Genomic DNA, 20,853 nt, shown 5'->3' on the forward strand with positions numbered 1-20,853 from the left:
TGCAAGACTCTTTTTAGGATCTGCACTAGAATCAGACTGCATGGGTATTCACACCCAGGGGCGGACTGACAACTCATGGACCCCCCGGGCAATAGAGGATCATGCCCCTGTGTCCTTGCCCAAACTCAAAAAAGCCTATGAAAAAGGTACCAGGGGCATCTCATGGGGCCCCCTACTGACCTCATCCAAATAATTAGGTTATAATTATCACTGCCTGGTGTTACTTAAGAGATGAGTTGGAAAACCTTGAAAGGTTTGTACTGTGGACTGTCACTGCAGGAAACCTGTATGAATGTAGACCATATCAGGCCTTACAGTGAGCAGCATTCCACTCAACCAGGTGACTTATTTTTCCCTATTTATTCTTCATGCTGAGTAGATGCATTTGCAGAAGAATGGTTTACACTTTGTCTAAATTAAATCTACTGACCACAATCCATAACAAATCAGAAACGGAAAGCTTGAGGTCAGCCTGCGGACAGCCTGTATCACTTTCTACAAGAGAGAGGTCGTACAATATTAAAAAGCATTTCCAACCACCTTCATTTTCGCCATCTGTCTTCTAAGGGGACAGATAATCCTTAATAATGTCTGCAAGTAATTATTCTCTCAACTACGCCTGATGTTTGGTTTGCAGGCAGGTGATGATAACGTGTTATCCAACAGGACAGACATAATAAAAGTAGGATGATAGCTGTACTGGCAAACAGAAGTGAAAAGTACTCAAGACTCTGAACATACCATTTTATTAGAAAATGATTGTGAAAACCAATATAGTGATTCCAGATGATTATTGCTCAAAGATTCTTATATATTTACAAAATACACCATCAAAAAGTGATGCTACGATTTCTGTATAGGTGGAAAAAAAGAAGGAAATGTTCTTAACATCCATTGTTTCTTCAATTTTTAAATCTGTACCTGTTTTAAATTGGAGTTAATAATGATAAAACTGTTCTACTCAGAAAATCACAGCTACATTTTCCTTGTAAACCACTTGTCTACAAAGGTACGTATATAAACATCCTGGGACTCAAGGTGTTAAATACAAGATCACAACTACAGCTGTTACCGTTTTGTGCAGTCAGCTCCCGGCTTTAATGTAAAAGTGATCCAGGCAGCTGTAACAGAAGGCAGGGAAACATTAGGATTCTAATAGACCCCTGATGTCTCCGTCAACAGAACCTGTCACCTGTCAATGCTATCACATAGGTTTCTTGCTAGCAATACAGTTAAATAATATAAAGTGTTTAGAAAAAAAGTAAATTATAACAAAATAAACAAAATTTAAAAAAAGCAACCCTGTCAACCTGCACAGTTGCAAATAGCATGCGTAGGGTGTGCACGTGTATTCAGACAGCAATTGTGCAACACATATTAGGCATCTCTGTAAATGTGTGAGAGCAATGACTATAGGACCATCATTTGTTGTCATCTCTAAGACCTGTAAAAGCTTTAAAGCCTTGCTTAAGGATAATTTAGGGTAACATTTTAAGGCTTGACATGTTTGGTGTCTATTTAGTCAACACAACCCCATCTTTTAGTATTACCAAAAATTACCAAAAATTGAGTATTTGTGTGCATTCAAATTTGTTTTAGTATTTTTTTTGTGAAAAAGAAGATTTTAACAGTTGCTCAAATATTTTGACATAATAAAAAATGGCAACTGACACATTTATATTATATAGGACCTCTGCTTTCAAAAAATATATGATTGTTTGGGGGGGGTTAATAAAATAAATAATTTAATTGAGAAAAAACGATTTTAACATGTACTGTATGTGATAGGTTAAAAAATTGCTCCAGGAGTGAAGTGGTCTAAGGTGTCCTTTTATGAAACAGAGATCAGCGGCAATCCTGAAGATCGTTGCTGATCTCCGATCATTAGTGGTTTAGGAAACAGATGATCAGCGGAGAACACGTTCTCCCGCTGATCATCTCAGCACACAGATGGCCAGTATATGAAGGAGGGATGTCAGTCCTTCACTGGCGATCTGTGTTCTCCCTCCAGATTCGGAGGAACTGCAAACAAAGCAGCGATAATTTATTGCTGCTTAGTAAACGGTGTTTGACTGATCTCTTACTGTAATCTAGCGAGATAATAGTAAAAGCAGCCGTATTCCAGCGTTGAAAGCGTTTGTAGATCGCTTCTCCCTTCATTCGGAGAACTTATTAACACCGCTTCATAAAAAGGCATGCAGAGGAGAACTGTCTTCTCCGAGAATGCCGGAGAACTGAGCAGCGATCATTTACCACTGCATGATAAAAGGACACCTAAGTGTATGTATAGCTCAAACCTTTTTTTATAGCTTTAGATATAGCAGTGAAGGGTCAAAATCCCTTTCAGATTTTTCTTGCCTTCTATGGCCCATTAGGGCAATTTCCCTTCACTTCCTATCCCATAGACACAACAGGAAGTAAGAAGAAATCTTTTGCAAGTGAGGAAAATACTCTCTCAGGCAGTTGTCACTGAAACAAGTGTCAGCTTTGAAAGATTTCCTCTTTATTCCTATTCTGGTGACTCCTCAAAATTCTGATTTTCAATCACTTTCAGTCCCGGTGATGGTCACTGCGACAAATAGAGAGGGCGAATCTCCCCAGTTGGGAAACAGCCAAAAGCAAAAATGCTCCAACCCTTCATATCCAAAAATAAAAAAATTTGACTACAGATATGTAGCATGTTTCACTCTACCTAAAACTGAAATTTTGACAGAAATTTAATTAATGTGAAAAGGGGACGATTGGGATGTGATCAACACAAGAGATAGATGTTTCTTTGCATCTAAACCCCTTTTAAGTTTTACTAAAGAGAACTGTACTTGGTGGGAACCACACACTTGCTTCTTATATTTCTCAGAGACACAGGATGATATTTTTGCTTCTAATGCATTAGTTACAGAAGCAAAGGAACAAATGTCCAGCAATGACAATGGAATGTCTTGCAATGTCCACAGCCTGTGAAATAGAAGCTCAGAGTGCTTGAAAAATAAGAAGCTGGCATTTGCCAAAAACCTGAAAAAATCAAATTTGGCTGGACTTACCCTTTGACCCAAAGATGAAAACTTTTAACTCTTCAAAGATGGAAAATGCAAGCTTAAGCAAATGTCGCTCTTCCAATTGCTAGGAAAACATACAATGGGCATTCTTTATATATTATACTTTCTTCCTCAAAAGTAGTAAGGGTAAAGGGTTTTTGAATATGCTATTACAACTCACTGATACATAATAAAAGCAGATTATATTGTCACATAATATACATGTTACAGTTTTTGTCGTTATACTATAGATAAATATGCAAATATAGGGTGCCGCAGGGTATCCAGCAGCCAAACCACACCCTCCTTTCCCATTTTCAGGTACATCTTTATAGATGATAAGTGTACTTTTACTAAAAAGGAGTTTATATTGCTGTTCATGGAGAGAATGGCCCTCGTGACCTGTTCCAGGGACAGGAACTGAAGGGAGGTTTCCCAGGTAGGAACTGCAACAAATGCCTGAAGGGGTTTCTAACCCCACTTTACTCAAAACTAAAGAAAATGGTTTTCCTAAGCTGGAATTTAATGATTAACTTGGGTCTACCCAAAAAGCAGGCTAATGTTTAAAACAAGAAGCTGATAAATCCTTAAGTAAACCACAAACACTTCAAACTAAATCACTAGCAGTGATTAGCTATTACTGAAACCATGAACACGCAGAGCTAAATATGGAATAATGGAATGAGTACTGATACACTAAGCTATTTCCACAAACTAGTGCACAGGAAAGTGGAGGTGTTATGTAAAGCAATCATTAAAGTAGAACTAAAGGCAAAACATTTTTTTACATTCTGGATAGAGAAAGGGAGGGTTGTAACACCAGTGAGTCTTTTTTTGCCATCTGTGTCCCATTAGGGAGATTTCCCTTCACTTCCCATCCCATAGCCAGAATAGGAAGTGAAAAGAAATTCCTACAAAGTAAGGGAATCCTGGGGTATCACTAGGGTCAACAGGACTTGCGTCCCCAGTGGAAGATTTCTCCTTTATTACAGTTCTGGTGTCAACCCAAATTTTGGAATTTCTTTTACTTTCACTTTTGATAACAGTAAACAGGATAAATATGGAGGGTGAATCTTCCTAATGGAGGCATAGACAACAATAAAAAAAACTAGAGATGGTCTAATCTTTTTCCACTCTATCCAAAAAAAATTGTTTTGCCTTCAGTTATACTTAAGACTAACCCAGTAGCTTGGCTTAAAGCTGGGCTCTAGATCAAGGGTCTCCAATCACTGGTGTCTGTTGGAAGAATTATTGGTGTCAGAGGGAGGAATAGTGCCTCATCATTAGTTTTAGTGGGTGGAATAGTATCCCATCATTGGTGGCTGCTGGAGGAATCATTGGTGTCAGTGGGAGGAATAGTGCCTCATCATTGGTTTTAGTGGGTGGAATAGTATCCCATCATTGGTGTCTGCTGGAGGAATCATTGGTGTCAGTGGGAGGAATAGTGCCCCATCATTGGTGTTAGTGGGTGGACAGCATCCCATCATTGGTGTCTGCTGGAGGAATCATTGGTGTCAGTGGGAGGAATAGTGCCCCATCATTGGAGTTAGTGGGTGGAATAGTGTCCCATCATTGTTGTCTGTAGGAGGAATCATTGGTGTCAGTGGGAGGAATAGTGCCCCATCGTTTGTGTCAGTGGCAGGAATTATGCAACATTGTTAATGTCAGTGGCAGCAATTAGCCCCATTGTTAATGTCAGTGGGAGGAATAGTGTCCCAAGGGCCAGATAAAGGCAAGCAAAGGGCCATAGTTTTGAGACCACTGCTCTAGACAAATAGCTAAGTTTACAAATTAAATACATTTAGGGGAGCTGTTTTATCTACCAAAGAATTTACATTCCTGCCTATCCTGATCTGAGCTTTGCACAACTCTGCTACACCACACAGCTCTAGAGCAGGAGACCCGATTACCTCTGCTGCATTTAAGTAACACTTACATGTCTTGTCCCTCCCCCAGCGAGTAACTGGACATTGAAAGAAGGAGCAGCAGGCTGATGAGATCATCTCTCTGATCAGTCCTCCAGAATGCTCCTTGCACTGCAGCTCAACTGAATAGCTCATTGTTCTGCTTATCCCCTAGTCTGAGCTTTGCTGTACAGGAACAGGAAGATGCTGATACCAAGTCAAATACAGGTACTTAATTTGCTTGCATTAAAAAAATAACACATGAAAGGAATCAATACAAAGTTTCATTAAAGCAAAATACACTCACCTAGACTACAACGATGCAGCATCCTGGAGGCTGCTGACATCTTAAAGCGGCCACCTTCCAGATATCAGTTGCATTGGCCAGGCTGATGTGACGTCACTCTCACGCATGCGTAGGAGTTCAGTCGGCTTCAGCACTGCCGAATTTGTATAGTGAGCTGTGAATGCACAGCTCACTGTACAGGGGCAGGTAAGTAAATTTTAGACAAAGCGTGTCTCTTCTGCATTAAAAATCCTGCCTGTCCACCCTTTTTTAGTTTTCATATAAAGTTACACGTTAATTTGCCTTTATATAAATTCTTTATAGCTGCCTGGAGTTCAGCTTTAGGGACCGTTCACACCACTGCAAAAACATATGCAAAACTGTGCGCTTTCCTGCAACTAACAAACATCACACTGTCCCTTTGCAGATATGCAGCAGTGCCATTAATTCTTAATGGCACCCCCATGCATCATGTAAATGTGTGCAGCACCATGCAGTTTTGGTGCGGCGTGATTTTAAAATGGTGCAGGCACCTTTTTTTGCTTCTTGCGCAGCCTACTGAAATTAGTGGGCTACCCTAAAAGTGATGTGCAGAAACACATGGAAATGTTAAACGAAGTGTGCATGCTCAGTCACATCCCCTGGTGGGAACGGATCCTTAAAGTGTTACTAAACCCACAACAGTAAAATCAGTCTGTGTATGCAGTAAAGCATGCTTGTTATATTCACTGTGGAACCTAAGGGATTACTCCACTGCATTGTGTAAAAAGGATGTCTGATCCTCCCCTTCTTCTGCTATTCCCAGTGCACCTGCTGGTAGTACAGAGCTCTAGGAGTCACTCTGCATATGTTCTGTTTGGAGAGTATTGCTAGAGATATTTTTGTTTTCTTTGAGAGGGTGCATGTGATTAGCAGAGGGCCAATTAGCACTGTCCAGACAGAGGGCCAGGGGTTATGCAGCTTCACAAATCAGTCAGAGCAGAATGAAAACTCTTCCTACAAGCTTTAACCACTGCTCAGCCTGACACTGATAGAAGTCACAAGACTGCTATATACTGCTGATGAGAAAAGGTATTTAGCAGTTTATATTTACTAAAATAATTACATTGCCATATTGTGTATACTGTGGCAGATATAGTGAATGCATAGTCCTTTAATCTTTTTACAATTTTGACGCTTAAAAACTACCCTTGCAGGGGGGTTTCCCCTACATTGCAAGGGTTAAATGCTTGGCCCAAGGTACCATTATAAAAGCACTCTTCTTACCTTATCCCAGAATATCAACAATAGTAACTTTCCTATTCCTTCGATGGCATCTTTAATTTGTTGTATTGATTTTAAAGATAGAGTATCTTTAAATGTGAGAGGCAAAACTTTAGTATTAGCTTCTGTCATTGTTTAAAAAAGGGGTTAGTGCCCCCCTGAAATAATGGAATTCTGCTTTAATCATATAACAATACCAACGGCTGATTTTAGGTCTATTAAAACATTTAAAAACAGTATCATAAACATCTTACTAATAGGAGCACACACAGTAGCAGTGTATCTCAGCCCCACTCTGCATGCCTTTACCTTTGTTCCAAGGACACGGACTACAATTAACTAAAAAAGGACTTTGGGGAATACTTAGCAGCCAGACTCCATTAACAATGTCAAACTGTACTTTGGTAGCTAACATGTCTTCTGTAATGGTCTTAAACTAAAGTAAAGCAAAAATCTGCTTCAACGTCTTTTAAGGTTAGGATGTTATTGACCAAAACATACACAGTCCAAACAAAAGATACTGATAGGTTAACACCACTTTCTCCATGATATTTTCCTTTATATACCCAATGAGCTGATGTGCCTATAGACATCAGATGGTGGTAATTGTTTGGAACATATTACGGTCTCGGAAACAATTTTCTACTCATATTTATATACTGTGAACATCAGCATACTAGGGTACAGTTAAAGCACTATTATGTGCCATGCCTGTTCTGTCACAAGATCCGGAATTCTGTTCAACCAGTCCTGTGATCCAGACACCTCAACAACTTTCCTATTCACTGCATTTGACTATTGTCACTAAACTCCCATTGTTAGACTAAAAGAACTATCCAGGGCAATAGGGTCTGGCATGATCACAGTGGCACCAGTCCAGTTCTCTTGTACAAAGGACTCAGGTACCTAATATCTGCAAAGATTTCAACTTTATAAAATGGACAGAAAGGTTACAACCTGACTTGACAATCTCCTTCAGATTTACAGCAACAGTATACTTAAACAATGTGTTCAGTTTAGATCAGCCTTTTCAATCTTTTACTATGAGGGAACCCTTGGAATAAGTTTCAGGTCTCTGGAAACCCCTGCTAATAATGGCTATATCTACAGCTCTGAGTACAATAGGCACACCATACTTATGGTCAGTGATAATCATGTTACACTGGTGATCTAGTTCCGCCACACTTTGGAGGCCAGTGAGAAGAATGCTGCTTAGTTTGGTAGTTAGGCTAAATTCCCCCCTTACAGACTGTTAACATGATCACTGGTGCCAGTGGTTACCTGAGTGAGAAACCAGAGAGTCTACTCGTCCCATGTCAGTGGCTCCATGGAGCACTATCAGGCAGGCAATCTACCACTGTATTCTACTCAAAAAAGACCAAGAGGGTCTTGGTGCATGTTCAGCAAAGGGTGCATGTTCAGCTCAGGGTGCATGCTCGACACAGTGATTGGGCCCCAGGATGGATCCATGGCATCTAGAAGAAGATGAAGAGAAGATGCCAACACCAGCAAGGGATCTCATGTACATCAGATCATTGGAGGAGAGATGAGTATTTGCAGAGTTTATGTCTGCTTTAACCACTTGCCTACCGGGCACTTTTACCCTCTTCCTGCCCAGGTCAATTTTCAGCTTTCAGTGCTGTCGCACTTTGAATGACAATTGCAGTCATGCAACACAGTACATATATGACATTTGTATCTTTTTTCACACAAATATAGCTTTCTTTTTGTGATATTTAATCTCCACTGGGTTTTATTTTTTGCACTAAAAAAGAGCAAAAAATTTGAAAAAAAAAGTTTTTCTTTGTTTCGATTATAAAATTTTTAAAAAGGTAAATTTTCTCTTTCACTGGTGTGCATTGATGAGGCTGTACTGATAGGCAGCACTGATGGGCACTGATAGGCAGCACTGATGAGGTAGCTCTAGTGGGAATTGATAAGGAGGCACTGATATGCAGCACTAACAGGCACTGATAGGCAGCAATAATGGGCACTGATAGGTGGCACTGATGGGCACTGACTGGCGGCATTGACTGGAGCCACTGATGGGTGGCACTGCTGGGCAGCACTGATGGGCATTGCTGGGTGGCACTGCTGGGCACTGTTGATGCTGCACTGATAATCAGGGCAGTGACGATCAGTGTCCTGATTATCAGTGCAGATGTCCTCTGTGACACTTGCCGGTTATTGGCAGTAGTTTCCGATAATCGGCAACTGTATTTACTTTGTGATCAACTGTGTCATTGGGCACGGCTGATCACGTGGTAAAAGGCTGCTGTGATTGGCCTTTTACCTTGTCACGTGATCAGTTGTGTCTGTAGGACACAGAGATCGCAGACAGCACCGGGTGCATACCGCTGGGGGCGCACAGGGGGCACATTGGGAGGACATCATATGACGCCCTCCCAGAACTGGACAACCACACTGTAGCTGTCATTTGGTTATAGCCCGTTTGTCAAGTGGTTAAAAAAGAATGTATATACCAATAAATCAAGCACTGTGTTCTCATTTTTAATTTCTGCAAACTCAAGCAGCCTTTTTCAACCAGGGTGCCTTGAGGTTTTTTCAGGGGTGCCTTGACAAATTGTCTAAAAATTGCTCAAAAATTGTACACAAGCCTGCGGGTGGAACAAGCCTGGTTTTTAGTTACACAAAGCCACAGGTTTTCATTGTGCACCATTACGAACTTCTAGCCGTTGGTATCCTGACAACCAATGACATCATCAGTTGATAAGGAGGAAATTGGTTGTCTGCACAGCATCCTTTTTTGACCCACCCCTGCCCCTCCATCAGTGCTGAGCTCACATTAGCTCAGTGATGGAGAAAAATTGAGGGAGAAGAGAAACATTGGAATACTAGTCAGTACCAGTGTGCAAAGGTGTATTTGCTTTGCAAGAATAAATCACGTCTATTGTTGGGTGTCTTACATGTGTGCATATTGCTGCGTTATATAAAACAATTAGAATAGTTTTTTACATTGTAGAATAGGGTGCCTCAAGACTCCATAATTTTAGAGGATGCCTTGGGACTGTTCATAATTTTAGAGGGTACCTTGACATTGTTTATAATTTTAAAGGATGCCTTATTTGAAAAAAGGTTGAGAAACACTGGTATAAAGGACTGACAAACATAAGGCTCAATTCACAAAGCTAACACACCAGGTTAAGAATCCTTATTTTCAAGTGACAGTAATTTTTTGTTAAGCTCAATAAAATTTAAAAATTACAGCCAGATGGCTGAAAGTAGGTTGCCTATAGCTGGCCATAGATGATTTGTTTGTTTTCATTCAGCCAGCAAGCTGAGAGAAAAAAAACAAAAACAAACGGATTCCTCCATCCACACAAGCAAGGTGGATGGATGAATCCCCCCCTGCCAGGAGATTGTATTGTGACAGCGGAACTCTGCTTTGTCAGAATACACTGATCAGCAGCTGCAGCTGCTGATCGACAACAATCTTCCAACATTCACGTTAGACAAATCCAATCTAATGATTGACTTCTGTCAAACAGGCACAGCTACATTTGGATTGAAATTTGGCAGCTCCCCGCTGAGCCAGCAAAATTTTGATGCATCTTTGGCCAGTTTTAGTCTGGTGATAACGCTGAGCTAAAGCACAAAACAGCTGAAATGCATCGACTCCAGTGATGCAATGTCTTGAGTGCTCCCTCACTAGCACTGACATCTTCTCCCTAGCCTTTTCTGGGTCCAGGGTTAATGTCTGTCGTGATTGGCTGGCGGAGAATGACATAACACCCACACATATGCATTCTAGGAACAAGGCATGGTGAGAAAGTAGTTTGCGCACGGGCAGCTCAATGTACATTGTATAGAAGATTTAGAACAAGCAGGTAAGTTTGTTTTACTGAAAAGAGATGTAGTATGTCTCTTCTACAAAATAAAAAGCATGTCTGTTTTTTTTGTTATTTTTTCACTTTACTTCCTGTTTAAGCTGTGTGAATTGAAACTATATTGCTTTATTGTGTACTTTGTTTCAGTTGTTTTTCTAGCATTGAAAATACTAGCTTTGCCTCTCTCTGTCTGTCCTATCTGCAATACTTGGCCAAGGTTGTCTCTTCTAGGGGGAACGCCAATCAGCTCTGCCCCCAAACCAAATGGCAACACGTTTGCTGGTGTGGCAAATCTATGACACCTTACTATGTCTGCAAACACTGTGTAAGGTGAGAGTAACCTATAAATAAAGCATAGTGTTACCTTTGGGTTGGCATCAACAGTTACACAGAATTCTTGTTGCCTATCACATTTTACGACATGCATACAATATGTATGGCATACACAAGTATACAGGCAATAACATAAATAGCTTAAATCACACTGGTTTCTCTTAGTACAGTGGAAGTGCCTGTTTTAGTATTATTATCAGCCACCTAGATTCATCTAAATGTGCAATTAAGATGGTGTGAAATGGAGATCATTATCATACTCGCGTGAAGAGGTTTCTTTGCAATTTTGACAAAATCAGTGTGCTTATTGTGTTTAGTTATAATTATCAATTACATGGCCATCAACTGCAGTAACCAATATACTTCTTCCAGTGTGACTATACTGCATAGTACTGAACACCTGTAGTTACTGAAATTAGTAGCTGACCCTTCCCCCTACTATATGGGCCATCCCACTGAACTGACCTCTTCTGTTTTATGCAGATGTCAAAGTCCTTGAAGTGTCATGTTATCAGGGTGTCTGAAATAAGAACATTGTCTATTGCCCACAACAATGCACACGGTGTTTATGTCAGACAGACCCACGCTTTTATATTCCCTATGGTAAAAACTTCCATGGGGGATATGAGAGGAGCCACAAAGTCTCGGAGGTGGCACTAGAAAGATGAAACTCTGAAAATGCGTAGTAGCTACCATTCACACCTGAGTGATTTGGGCTTGTTTCCATAAGCGCTTCAATGTTTCACCCAGGAGCGGACTGACAACTCATGGGGCCCCCGGGCAATAGGGGATCATGGGGCCCCTGAGTCCTTGCCCACACTCAAAAAAAGCCTATAAAAAGGTACCAGGGGCATTTCATGGGGCCCCCTACTGACCCCGGGCCCTCAGGCAATGCCCGAGTGCTCGAATGGTCAGTCCGCCCCTGGTTTCACCAGATTTCCATGTTATTCTATTGTCCTCATTCACATCTGAGCAATGTGCTGTCATTCAACACTCAGAAAAAGTGCAGGAGCTACTTTGAGCATGATTACGTGTCCTTATTACCTATAGACTTCCATGGAAGTGCCTGGAAACTGCAAACATGTTTTTCTTGCGATTTTGTGTCTTATGACCGTCTGCATGTCCTACTAACTTTTCTTTGGCTAAAACCAAAATACATAAGATTGCAAATGCGCAAAACATGTATCCAAATTTACATAAAAATGCTCACGTTCAAACGTAAACCCAAGATGGTGGAGATTATGAGACTTTTGATGCAAGTTGTCCTAAACCTGTGTCCATGGTCAGAAGGAATATTGATCAGCTCATTTTTTTTCACACTCTAATTAAACTTTAGAGGTGACAATGTGATTTTTCAAGGCTTTATGCACATCAGAGTCGACACTTTAAAACGGATACACTGCTTTTAATGGCACATTAAAAAGGACAATGCTTTGCACCCCATGGTCATGGCTCACAATTATGACAGAGGACATTGTTCTGTGGATTGAACAGTAAACCCTAATGGACAGTATTTTACATGCAATCCTTGTAAATAGAGACATTCCGTGGCCATTAAATATATACTGCATAAACATGATTGGTCATTTGGCATTAATGTGGTTCAGCTGAAAATTACACCCTTAGAAATTCAGTCTTACATGCATGTGTGTGGGTTTATTTTGGAGGGGGGGGGGTTGGTCTACTTCATTCAAGTGCTCCTAACAAAGCACAAAAAGATACCTCTTTAAATATCATAACAGGAGATCCAAATTGTTATTTCAGTTTTAGGTAGATGTTGCAAAGTTAAAAATAAACAAAAGAATAAAAGAGTTTTTATATCACTCTCAGGACCCTGACACTGAGATCCCACATCCAAACACCTGCTATGGTAATGACAAGGTGTCCCCTCCCCCACTCTCCTATTACATTTTATATCATGAACACAAAAGGAAGTGTGGAAAGCCCATTGCATTAAGAGTAATACTCCCAACATGTGCTGAAATTCTAGCAGGCAGATCTTACCACTGGAGGACCCAAGGGATATAAGATGCCAGATAGCATGGCCTAGTACCTCCTCTAACTGAACCAACACTTTTGGGCAGAATGACCCTTTACGTTTCTAAGTATGGCACTAGCTTTCATCAAACGAAAGATATTCAAGTCATTTCTACACCTTCACGATAGACAACTTTCCAAGCCTAAAGTGTACAGAAATAAGGGGCTCAACCTATCTATGTACAGACATCAGGAATCTGAGACTGTAACTGAATTTGCCCACTGGAGATTTCCGTTACTCCCGACACAGATGGTTAATTGTATTAGCAACCAAATTTCCTCTCTGGTATCCATTCCAAAAGTCATTCACACAGCAGACTATTTGCCAGCAACCTTGTTAATATGTAAATGATAGCTAGCCGTGTTCCTACGTTGGCATTATATGTGTGCACAGTAAATCACTGCATGGTTGTGCCCAGTCCAGAGAAATGATTTTCTACAAACTGTACACAGAGTGTACAAGGGGATACATTGCAAGGCAGAATGTGGAAGGAAGTAGAGGGAACAGCAATGGCCTGTGGCAAAGGCAAAATCCACTTGTACCACACATTACGGCTAAGATGTCACAAGCACTAACAGCATCATACTATGCACACAACGGCAATCTGAGGATCTCTTCTGTATATGGATGTTAAAGAAGCCACCGTACTCCACCAGGCATGATTTCATGTGCACACAAGGCCTCTACAATGTACCTTCCTACAATAAATACATCCCATCATATATAGAATCGTGTCACATATGTATTTACATACATTAACCATTGTAGTGCAGAGTCTCATGGGCCAGCAGTGGACCTTCAGGGTACTTCTGCTGCCCTCTAACCTCCCAATGGGCCCTCCAACCAAGCACTTGGTACCTCTTACCAGATTGGATCACTTTCCACAAAATACATTCTTCATTTATCATTGTATAATCTTTCCAATAACCACAGCACCATTGAAAATGTCTGCCTCTTTATACATAAATGATAAAATTGCTTAATATTACATTAGTAAGAATAATTTAATAGACGCTGACATAATTAGCGACATTATGGAGAATTTATTCCCAAGCCTCCAGGAATCCACGTACTCCAAAGTATTTCAGACACAACAGTAATTACACAAAACAGTAATTATGTCAGAAATCGGACTTTTAAATAAAGATAATTTATATGTCATCATTATATATTCACCGGGTTCATCAGCTCATTAAAATGGCATTTGCTTCACACGCTCATTGGGGTAAAGGGAAATGTTAGATAATTACATAATTGTTTATTTCTGACCCATGTAGATGCAACCGTTCCATATACACATAGATGGACAGTTAGGAGGTGTTGCCGTGGCTGTGGTCCATCAGAGATAAATCATACACAACTAACTCTCTACATCCCCATCCTAAGAGGAGACACAGCACCCTCCATGAGTTCCCCATCCTAAGAGGACACACAGCACCCTCCATGAGATCCCCATCCTAGGAGGACACACAGCACCCTCCATGAGATCCCCATCCTAGGAGGACACACAGCACCCTCCATTAGATCCCCATCCTAGGAGGACACACAGCACCCTCTATGAGATCCCCATCCTAGGAGAAAACACAGCACCCTCCATTAGATCCCCAATCTAAGAGGATGCACAGCATCCTGCATGAGATCCCCAACCTAAGAGGGCACACAACAGTATCCATGAGATCCCCATCCTAGGAAGACACATAGCACCCTCTATGAGATCCCCATCCCAGAGGACACACAGCACTCTTTTTGAGATCCCTCTCCTAGGAAGACACACAGCACCCTCCATGAGATCTCCATCCTAGGAAGACACACAGCAACCCTCCATTAGATCCCCAATCTAAGAGGACGCACAGCACCCAGCATGAGATCCCAACCTAAAAAGGATCACAACACCCTCCATGAGATCCCCAACCTGAAAGGACACACAGCACGCTCCATGAGATACCTATCCTTGGAGGGCACACAGCACCCCGCATGAGATCCCCAACCTAGTAGGACACACATCATCCTCCATGAGATTCCCATCCTAGGATGACACACATCACCCTCCATGAGATCCCCATCCTAGGAAGCCACACAGCAACCCTCCATGAGATCCCCATCCTATGAAGACACACATCACCCTCCATGTGATCCCCATCCTAGGAAGACACACAGCACCCTCCATGAGATCCCCATCCTAAGAGGACACACAACACCCTCCATGAGACAGATGGCAGCCCCTGTATAGAGGCACAGCTACATGGAAATTCTCTTATTAGGAATCTGCTCAGAATCCTCTCCATAGAAGAGACGACTGTAGCTTTGTTTGCGACATTCAGTGCGAATAGCCACGTCCACCTCCTAGGAAAGTAGAAGGGGAATGTCATGTGGATGAAGTGAATGTCAATCTGGAGCATATGTTAGCACCTTGGTGTAGATGATGCACAGTTGGCGGTGGCGGAGGCTTTTTGGGAAATAAGTGGCCCCGTTGATTGGTTCTCTGGATAGGAGGTGCATGGTGCCTGATACATTGACATCTTACTATGCCCTGATTCTACAAACGCTGACTCCCATTAGAACAAGTGCAAGCAAAGACAAGCAATTTCCACGTACAATGCATTCACCGATGTGAGCCTCCCAGAACCACGCCGCGGCACAAATCTCATCTATAAATGATTATTACAATAAAGTGCAGCAGGGCTGCTAGGGAGCCAAGGCGGGCCTGGCCATGTTCCTCATGCCTGGAGCTGAGGGGCCATGCAAGAAGAGAGGCCTGGGCAGGCTTGTATGGTGGATGGCATTCACCCCACACCCTAAAATGGGATCCAAGGCAGGCACTTACCTAGAAGGCAATGTGACATGGCTGGGGTGCAGGGTGTCCCCCTGGCTCTGTCCTCTCTTGTATGGTGGATGGATGGTCAGGCTCTCCCCCTTGGTGTCCTCCTCCTCCTTCCCTGGCTGGGGCCCCTGCTGGCTCAGTGACTGTCCCCCCCACCCCTCTGCAGCACTTAGTGAGGAGCAGAGCGTTGGCTCGGGAGCCCCGGTTGCAGCAGGTGGATGCTCCTCCCTGTCTCTGCTCCTCCTGCAGGATGCTGCATCCTCCCCAGCGCGCACAGCCCTTTGTGCATCACCCTGCTCTCTGCATCTCCCTCAAGGAGGAGGAGGAGGGGGAGGGGAGGAGGGGGACCGGGCCGACCGGGAGCACTCCGCTATTCCTGCCCTAGACTTGTCCTCCGCTCTCCATCCTCACACAGCGCCTGCTGCTGATGCTGCCATTGTTCCCTCTCCGTTCTCTGCTATAGGGGCTCCGGGAAGCGGGGCCGCGCGGCGACCTGTCATAAAGGGCGCGCACCCGGGGAGCAGGGAGCGCGCAGAGTAGAAAGGGCTGTAGCAGGTGCACGAGCAGAGAGGACCATAATGAGGGAGCGGAGAGGAGGGGGCGGGGCTGGAGATGGGGATGGATGGAGGAATAAAGCAGCACATGGTTAACCCATGGACTGACTGAGGGAGCCCCTCACTCTATGAGAAGCCCCACCACTGGGGTTGTAGTATATCTACACAAATCACCTCACACTCCATTCTGGGGTCATACAGAGAACGGCTCACGTGTTTCCTGGCTATCTGCCATATCCATCTCTGTATTTTCCTCAGACAATTCACTGCAGGTGTATCCTCCTGGTGACGGATTCACCTGAGATGGTCTGGGGAATTTTGCTGCGCACGACACGTTAGGCATCATACCGCTGAGGGAATGTCATTTATTGTGTGATTGGAAGTGTATTATTATGTGATGAATTCATGCGCTGCGTCACAGGCACAGTACAGGGGGGTGTACCTCCACAAAGTACAGTATTTGTTTATAGATTTCATATTCAGGGCTGCTTCACTTCACAAAAACGTACAAGAGATCCATTCTGGACGCATTGCTAACAAGTTTTTGTTGTATTTATAGTGTGCTTCCAGATGGATTCCAGATGCTTTTTTTATTTTTTCCTGTTTTTTTTGTCCACTGTACTTGGGTCTGGTGCGTTTTTGATGTGTTCCAGTACATTTTTTATGCAATTTGCCACGTTCCAATATAGTCCAGAACTTTTTGTTCTGTTACACCCCGGAACTGACCACACTAGTGTGAAATATGCCATTGGAAACCATTTAACCGACGCACTGGACTGCATGGTGTGAACTGGCCCTTAACCCCTTCACGCCAGCCGCACACAAATGTGCGGCCTCCCGGCATCTGGGCCTAGACGCCAAGCGGCCGCACATTTGCGTTCACGTAACAAAAAACATAGGTGCTGAGAGCGCGCGCCCTGCGCGCTCCCAGCACACATGTGCGGTACTCACGGAAAGGTCCCGGTCCGCTCTTTCGATCGGGACCTTTCCCAATCATGTGACCGCCATGGTGACACATCACGGCGGACACATGATCCCTAAACCCCTCCCAGCGTCTGAAACTCTTAAAGGGCCAGGAGGCGCCGGTGGGAAGGGGTTAAAGTATATTTTACCAACAAAAAATAATGTCACATACACTAAGAGCCAGTTCACACCACAAGCAGTCTAGTGCAGGACTCAATCAGGTTATATTATTTACAAGCTATGGTATGTACAGTATATTTGAAAATTGCAGTGAAGAACAAAAAACAGAGTACACCGACCTTGCGCTCAGAGATAGATGAAGAAGGGACCCCGCTTCGAAATGCATCAGCGTCACTCTGAGAGTCTCCCCTTCCAATGGGATTCACACACATCTCCTTATCGTATGATTCAGTTCTGAATTATACATGCCTGTTTTATTATTACTTTTGTGAGTATATCTCCTAAATAAATAAATCAACTAATTGTTTACTGAGGTAATGCGCAAGGTCTGTGCGCTCTGTTTTTTTGTTCTTCACTACAGTTTGTATCAAGCTTCCCCAGCTTCGTGTTAGAGCTGCACAGCCTTCGATCAGTCCTGGTCGAACTTCCATGCTAATAGTATTGGTCCATCGTCTCTCTACTGACTGGGTCCCTGAGCGCAGGAGGTGTTGCATCTCTATTTGAAAATTGATCAGTCATTTCTTGAGGCCCGAAAATGCCAGGACAGTACAAACATCCCCTAAATGACCCCTGTTTGGAAAGCAGACACGCTAAGGTATTTAGTAACAGGACACAGAATGAGTAAAGACTAGGGATGAGCTCAGGTTGGTTTGGACTCATGTCAAATCCTGACTGAGCTATCCTGCTGGAAAGCTATCAAAGCCGACAGTCAATGGTAGGAAAAGTGCCCCATCATTGGTGTCAGTGGGAGGAATAGTGCCCCATCAATGGTATCAATGGGAGACATAGTGCCCCATCATTAGTATAAATGGGAGGAAAAGTGCCCCATCATTGGTGTCAGTGGGAGGAATAGTGCCCCATCAATGGTATCAATGGGAGTCATAGTGCCCCATCAATGGTATCAATGGGTGTCATAGTGCTCTATCATTAGTATAAATGGGAGGAAAAGTGCCCCATCATTGGTGTCAGTGGGAGGAATAGTACCCCATCAATGGTATCAACAGAAGGAATAGTGCCCCAGTGGGAGGAATAATGTCCCATTGTCAGTGGCAGAAACTATGGCACAATATTGCTGACAGAGGGAGGAATAATGCCCGGAGAACGGAATAAAAGCAAGCAAAGGGCCCCCAGGCCGCAGGAGATCACCACTGTAGGAGATAGCAGAGAAGCAAACAGGGAAGGTGGAAATAACTCAGATTGAGAAATCTGTGCTGCAACACATAACTGTGATTGTTTTGTTTTATCACATACACAGGATTTGTGTGGAAACAGAAGTAATAATATTGTGAGAACTGTTTTTAATTCTCAAAGAACTTTTTTTTTTTTCATTTACAGGTTGTACACCTGTGACATGAAGAATTGATACATTTGTTACAGAAGCTATAAACAGTAAGGAATGGGTAGGCAACCTTTTGAGCACAGTGTGACGAAAAATGTTTTCAAAGAAATTGATAGTGCCGGTTTTATAGAAATAAAAAAAAAAGTCAACTTCACCCTCTTAGGGCCAGTTCACACTACAAAAACGCACTCCGGATGCATTCCAGATACATCTTTTCTTACAGTTCACACCACACGCAGTTCCAGTGCAGTTTTGATGCAGTTTGCTATGTTCCAGTACATTTCTGTGCAGAAAAAAATGCAGCATGTCCAACTTGTTTGTTCTACACAGGAAACTGCACTGGTGTGAACCAGGGCCATTGGTATACATGAAAAACATTGTGCATGCAGTTTTGATGCAGAGAAGAAGCTCACTGGACTGCATCTAGTGTGAACTAGCCCTTAGTAACAAAAAGGAATTTTTATAAAGAGAAATTAATATCCTGCACTTTCACTCCTCAGATCAGTCCCAATTCCTGCAACTTCATGCTTCATATCAGCCCCAATTCCTGTACTTACAGTCCTTGAGAGCAACCCCAATTCATACACCTTCACACCTCAGATCACTGTACCCCCCGATCATCTGCCCCACCACTGTACCCCCTGGATATCTGCCCCACCACTGTATCCCCCTTTCCCATCTGCCCCACCACTGTACCCCCTGCTCATCTGCCCCACCACTGTATCCCCCTTTCTCATCTACCCCACCACTGTACCCCCCTGCTCATCTGCCCCACCACCGTACCCCCCTGCTCATCTGCCTCACTACTGTATCCCCCTTTCTCATCTGCCCCACCACTGTATCTCCCTGCACATCTGCCCCACCGCTATACCTCCCTGTACATCTGCATCAGCATTATACTCCCCTGCACATCGTCCCCACCATTGTACCCCCCTGGTTTTCTGTCCCATCACTGATGCCCTTTCTCTTCTGTTCTAACACTGAACAGCCCCTGCTCATCTGCCCCACCATTGTACCCTCCTACTGATGTGCTCTACCCTCCTGCTCATCTCTGATAAGTGCAATATGCAGAGTGGTGCAAGGAAACAGAGATGAAACACAGCTACCTGTCCTGGCACACTCATCCCCTGCTGATCCACCTCTCACATTCACATCTCACATGTGATGTCACATACAAGCATGTGCAATGGATGTGCAGTAAGGAGCTCATGTCAGGGGCATTTTTTGAAAGCAGTGGGCCTGTGTGCAAGATCATAAGTTGTGCCCTCCCAGTTGAGAAAAAGTGCAGCGCGGTGTGCCACAGCAGAAAGTAGGCATAATTTTCATTGCACTGAATACTGGCTGTGGCTTAAAGGGATGCAAAGTGCAGAAGTTCAGTAGTAAGTGATGCAAAGGTTCAGGAATGAGGCAGAGTTCAGGGGTCAGAAGTAAGTGACGCAAAGTTCAGGGGCTAGAAGTAGGTGATGCAGAGTTCAGGTGTTGGGAGTAGGTGATGCAGGGATTGGTAGTAGTGGATGATGCAGAGGGGTCAGTAGTGACACATACACACACATAATATTTCAACAAAGGTCCCAGAAGCTCAACCATCATTCCACAAATCACCTGATCCCTTTTTTCTGAGAGTGGTAATGGCAACCAAGCATATAGTCTTCCTCCAGATAGCGGGGCTAGCAGGAATGTGCTTGGCTTTATCAGTGGCCAGTCACAGTCCTCCTTCTCCTCCTAGAAACAGGGACGCCCCCCCCTCCCCTAGCAAAACTTCACCCAATTTCTTTCCCATTGCTGGCAATCGCAGCTACATAAATTTAGAGAACCAAACAATGTTTTTTACAATGTGTAGGCACAGTGCCTATCCCTCAGTGTGGGTGCAGTGCGAGGAATTCTGAGACTGGAATCCATTAGTGCGGCAGAAGCTATGTCTCACTGACACTTCCTTGTGCTGCTCTGCTAATGGGAAGGGAGTCACGTGTTGGCAAAAGTGGCTTCACGTGCCACTTGTGACACCCGTTGCGGGGGTCGTCTACCTCTGCTGTAAGGTTTTAAGTGAAAAGAAACAGAAGAGCATGGGTTTTATGTGTGTTTATCTAGTAATGCAAAGGAGATCACCTAGGGAGTGAGCATTGACTTATGGTTTTCCCTTTTTGGGGGCTATAAGACAGCTTGATCTGGCTGCATAAGATTTCGAAGAATGTCATCAATCAATAAAATTGGAGCCGTGATAAACAATGATTGTTGTGTGAGAGTAGAGGGGTGATTACTGATGTAGAAGAGGTTTTTTTTGTTTTGTTT

The 20,853-nt window shown here is 43.2% G+C and overlaps 1 protein-coding gene across 2 annotated transcripts in view; it reads right to left on the bottom strand.

The window, feature by feature from the left end:
* NEXMIF (neurite extension and migration factor) overlaps nt 1–15,969 on the bottom strand; it is a 500,288-nt gene extending 484,319 nt beyond the window's left edge. For both annotated transcript variants that reach the window (XR_016313910.1, XM_089685208.1), the window contains exon 1: nt 15,532–15,969. The gene's annotated coding sequence lies outside the window, so the exon portion shown is untranslated. The remainder of the gene's footprint in view (nt 1–15,531) is intronic.
* Nucleotides 15,970–20,853: the final 4,884 nt, after the last annotated feature.

This window comes from Staurois parvus, unplaced genomic scaffold (genome assembly GCF_062004578.1).
Source record: "Staurois parvus isolate SC_StPar_1 unplaced genomic scaffold, SC_StPar_1.0 ptg000365l, whole genome shotgun sequence".
In the NCBI taxonomy this organism is placed as follows: Eukaryota; Metazoa; Chordata; class Amphibia; order Anura; family Ranidae; genus Staurois; species Staurois parvus.